Source organism: Vigna angularis, chromosome 8, assembly GCF_016808095.1.
Source record: "Vigna angularis cultivar LongXiaoDou No.4 chromosome 8, ASM1680809v1, whole genome shotgun sequence".
Lineage (NCBI taxonomy): Eukaryota > Viridiplantae > Streptophyta > Magnoliopsida > Fabales > Fabaceae > Vigna > Vigna angularis.
The window spans coordinates 21,871,446-21,877,445 of NC_068977.1; positions in this window are offsets into that span (position 1 = coordinate 21,871,446).

Below are 6,000 nucleotides of genomic sequence, written 5' to 3' on the forward strand. Positions count from 1 at the left end.
CACATAACTTATTAAACTATATTTTAATTCTCTCTCTAAGTGTATACTAAGTGTTAGTCGACATTTTTAGTGTCATAAATCACTACTCTTTCTATAAATATAATCACGGTATTAAATTTTAAAATTCAATTTAGCCAATAAAATCGAATTGACCGTAAATGTGCTGTACTAATTAATATTTTTTTCTCAGAATTTATAGTTCTTATTATAGCTTTTAAAATCTGTGACTAGATACATGGATTATAATCAAATATATTTGACACAACGCTTAATTCCTATATATATATATATATATATATATATATATATATATATATATATATATATATATATATATATATATATATATATATATATATATATATATATATATATATATATATATAAATTATGTAAAGTAAGTCCACATCTTCGTAGTTTTTCTAACTTGAAAAATAAGTTAGAAAAAAATGAGAAGACAACTAAACATCATGTCAACAGTGATAATTACTTATGATATGCAGTTTTTTGTCTTATATATTTGTTGTTGCTTATCAAGCATAATATGCATCGATGAATAAATTGATATATATATAATGGTTTTTGTTGCTGTAAAAGAATTATTGATACCGTGCTTTGTTATGAGAAGTTTTCATGTTTCTAGTTAGACCATTTTAGAAATGCTTACACATGTTATTTCTTTTTTTAAATTTTACTTCCTAAAATTGGAATTTTCTTTCGATAAGGTGAATGAAAATATTGAAGATGAAGATGGATTAAAACATAATATGTTTAAAAATTAGAAACCTAAATTGCAAAGTAATGAATGAACTAGAAAAATAAATGTAGAAAACATAAAATGTAAGAAAATAAAATATTAAGAATAAAATAATAATTGATAAAAATAAGAAATTAAAGTGATAACCTAAATTGTCACAATCACCTAGAGTTGTCATTAAATTAGTATAATTGATGTAGTGGATTGATTGAATCGATCAATTGTTCAAATTAGGATTTAGTATATACAGGACTATCAATTTTAAATTATTTTATTCTTTGAAATTCTGATTAATCTGTTTTATTTTTCTTTATTTTTCTTTTAATATATCAATTTGTTTTTCAACTTTCTTTCAATATTTTCAATGTCTAAATTCTTAATTTTAATTTAATCCTAAAGATTCAGTAGAATTGAATATGTGTCTTTTGGGAATTGATCAAGGTACGCCTTATATTGTAAAATATATAGAACCTTAGTTTTTTTTTTATTCTGGGAATTTGCTTATAATCTTTATATATGAAATTGATAAAGAATGGGAGATCAAATATTAATATATTCATAATAGATATGTGTTTGCGGATTAGGCATTAGTTTCTAACTTATAAAATGGATTTGATTAGGACTATGAATACCTTAAAGTAATTGGACTATTTTCATTTTCTGTTTTGTTTTCTAACACGCTTAATTTTCTTACGCATAAAATGTATTAGAATAAGACAATCAATAGTGTAAGGATTTTGGACCATTTTCACTTTTTTTAAACGAAGGAATACAACAATGTTGGACCAATTTCATTTTGTTCCCTTCAAGTGTCTTCATCTTATTTTTTGTAATTGGTTAAATGCATTGAATACAATAATGAATAGCTTAAGGTGTCTATGGACCAGTTTCCATTCCTTTCTTTTCCAATGTCTAACATCTGTCATTTTTCAACCCATAAAATCAATTCTAATAGGACAATCAACAGCTCTTTGGACCATTTTCATTTTTGTTAAGTGTCTGCCATGCTTGACTTTTCTAACCCACAAAATATTCTAAAGAACAATTGCTATTGTTTTCTGCACCATAATTTTGAAATACCAATTACACCATAAAATAAATAAAAGTAGTTTTTTTTTTTCATTTTAAGTTTTAACTGTACAATCCATAAATCTTTCAAATTATACAATTCATTACTAAAAATATTATATTTTTATGTTTTAAACAGTTCAATCCAACAATCGTGTTTGTCAAAATAGTAGTGAATTCTACAAAAGAGATTCGAGAGTTGCTCCCTCCACCACCACCAATCGCTCCCTGCACCTCCTCATACCTTATTTGCCCTTCTATAAAACGGATGTCAACATCCGTTTCACCTTCAACGGATGTTGACATCAAATGGATGTTGACATCCGTAACATCCATTTACATATTTTATATTTTAGTTTATTATTTTTATTTAAAAAAAAACTTCAACAGATGTGCCACATCCGTTTAATAGATTTTTAACAAGTTTTTTATTTATTATTTAAATAATAATATATAAATTAAAATAATAATAATTATTTTATTAAATAAAATAAAATTAATTTATAAATAATTAAATAATAATTTTTAAAAAATTAAATAATATTTATATATTAATTTAAAATATAAAAAATTAAAAAGCTAAAAACAAAAAAACAAAAAAAGGCAACGGATGTCGCTACATCCGTGAACGGATGTGACACATCCCTTTTAATATATTTATAACAAATTTTTTAATTATTATTCAAATAATAATACATAAATTAAAATTAATAATAATTATTTTATTAAATAAAATAAAATTAATTTATAAATAATTAAGTAATAATTTTAAAATAATTAAATTATATTTATATATTAATTTAAAATAAAAAAAATAAAAAAACTAAACTAAAAAACAAAAAAAGCAACGGATGTCGCCACATCCGTTGTGGCACATCCGTTGTGGCACATCCGTTTTAATATATTTATAATAAATTTTTTAATTATTATTTAAATAATAATATATAAATTAAAATTAATAATAATTATTTTATTAAATAAAATATAATTAATTTATAAATAATTAAGTAATAATTTTAAAATAATTAAATAATATTTATATATTAATTTAAAACAAAAAAAATAAAAAAAATAAAAACTATAAACAAAAAAGGCAACGGATGTCGCCACATCTGTTAACAGATGTGGCACGTCCGTGGAAGAATTTTTTCTTCAACAGATGTTGACATCCGTTGAAGAAAAGAGGTGGAGGTGTAGGATATTTTAAAATATAAATGATAGTTTTGGAATTTTAAAAAAATGTGGTGGTGCAGGGAGCAAAGTGGGGTGGTGTAGGGAGTAACCCTCAAGAGATTCTCATTTGTAACAGCAACCGGTTAATCCAACAAGTCTTTTGGCAACTAGTGAATAGGTGTTGCTCCCTCCACCACCTCCCCTTTACTATTTTGTCCCTCAATAAAATTTATTTTTAGGTTTATTATTTTTTAATTTTACCCATTCATAACCTATTTCACTAATAACCTATTCTAGTCCCGTACATGAGTAAAATACTTTTCTATTCCTTTTAACATTATATTTTTTCCTCTCTTTCTTTCGTCGTTGTGAGATACTACAAGTTGCAAAGGTTGGTGGTGATGGAAAGAATTATCAAGCAGTCTCCCTCTCGTGGTGTAGTGTCGCTCTCGTGGTGTAGTGCGTGGAGTGGTGCAGTGCGTGTCGTGCTTCCTCTAGGTGTGTATTCGAATAAACCTTGAAATAAAACCCTAAAATAGAAAACGTAACCTTTAAACGGAGGTGACATCCTTCAACGGATGTCAACATCCATTTAAGGAAATACGGATGTCAACATCCATTTAAGGAAAAACGGATGTCAACATCCGTTTAAGGAAAAACGGATGTCAACATCCATTTTACCTTAAATGGATGTCAACATCCGTTTTACCTTAAACGGATGTTGACATCCGTTGAAGATGTCACCTCCATTTAAAGGTTACGTTTTTTATTTTAGGGTTTGTTTTATTAGGGGACATCCGTTGAAGGATGTCACCTCCATTGATGTATACTTCCTCACACTGGTTGATGCTCTAGACGCTCCTCGATGTTCCTCCACACTACGGCGGGACGCTCCTTCACACCACGACGACAATGGAAGCTTTCAAACCAAAAAAAAAAAACTGGGAAGAAAAAAGGAATGGAAGTGCGGGAGGTGAAACGAAAATGGGGAAAGGGGAAGAGAGTTCTGTGGGTGGGTGCTGAAAAAGTAAAATTAGGGTTTCAAATTATTTAAAATAGGGTAAAAGTAAAAATCTTTTTAACTTAAGGATATAATTGTATTTAAAATAGTGTGGGGAAGTGGAGGAAGTATAGGGTGGTGGTGGAGGGAGCAACACCCTCAGTGAATGTGCTAGGACTTGCCGATGCCCGCGACATTGGATCTAGCTATACATAGTTTTTTTTTTCTTTTTTCTATTTATGGGCAGTAAAGATGGAATAAATAAAAAAGTATTTAGGATACTTCAATCTTTTTACAAAGAATATATATAAATGTGACGATAACCTAAATTACTAAAACCTAATTCAATACTTCATAAAATCCTTCTTACAGAAAGTTATCTTGTTTGATACACCTTTTATCGTTTTATCACTATCATCATTGATTTTATTGTTGATCTTTCTTAGTCTTGTTCATTTAATCCTTTGTGCTTTTCGTTATAATTTCTGGTACCAATTTCTTCATCTTTCATTCCTACATGCCTGCACAATCTAACAAAATGTAACAAGGTGTAATAGACCTCTCTACCTCACAATGTATATTATGGGTAACATTCACTAGTGCAAAAAGGGCTTTAGACGTCCGTTCTTTTGGCTTTTTGACGTCCGACCTTCCCCCGACGTCTTTGTAGGTGACGTTACTCAAACGTCGAGGGATCCACATCGGACGTTTGTATAGACGTCCGATGTGTCAGGCCCGACGCCTATGCAGACGTCCGGTGTACACCCTCGGACGTCCATATAGACGTCCGATGTGCCCCCGTCAGACGTCTATACAGACGTCCGTCGTCTCCTCCCACCCGACGTCTATACACACGTCCGAGGTGTGTCACTCGACGACCACTTGCCTGAATTGTTTTGTGGTAGGGGTGGGGTTGGACGTCCATGTTTGCATTGCCAGACATCTATAGACGTCCGACAATGCACTAACAGATGTCTACTGGGTGTTTTTTTAAAAAAAATTAATTTATTTTTGCAATAAAACCACACCTGAAAAGCAGAAAATTGTCCCAGAACAATTTTGCAATAATATATCAATGTGTTTCATATAAACATAGTTCTACTTAATGTAAAATATAATCCACTACCAAAACTATAAGGTTAAAGCTTAAACTAAAACTAAGCAATGTTCAACAACAAATAAAACTATTCCTAACTCCATCTTTGCAGAAGATAAGCGGTCCACTCTTGCCTTATCTGTCTAATTGTGTTCTCTAGTATAGGCGATGTACTCTTGAAGCGCTGCAAAATTCAAGAAAGATTCATTATGGTTTCATATATGTTTGAAGATAAATTTGATTTGTAATGTATTCAAGGTATACGTCATTACCTCATTCCAGTCATCTATAATGACAGCTCGAATGATGGTCTTAATCCAACACATCACATAGAAGCCACATTCCCATGAATCTAGCTGCTGGTTACACTAAAATCACAAACTAAATAGTTAAGAATTTAGATCATTCAATAACATAGAAAATAATGAATTAGAACTATAAATGACTTAAAACCTTTGGATACAAAATTTGAACCAGTTGACCACGTGATTTACCAATAACTCTGTACAGATGGAAAACACAAAGTATAATTAATATTACTATATTTATCATAAAAGTTGAAGGTGAACATCAAATTCAAAGTCATTTTTGGAGAAACACTTACCCTTGAAGCATTATTCTCAAGTCATTTTTCATCTTCCTATGCAACGAACAAAACCATATAATTTTACATGCTTTGGGAATGATGACCATCAGCTGCCAGTGCATGCTATCATAAAGGATAAATAGTTATTTAACTAATTAAGGAAACTATAATAATGAACTGGCCACATATAACTTCACCTACCCATCAATGTATGGCACAAGTTATATGTCTCTTTTTGACTCATCCATCCATGTTTGCAAATAATGTTGTCTGTTTTGAAGTGTGTTACCAGACGGTTGAATGGTCTGAGGTTCAACAAA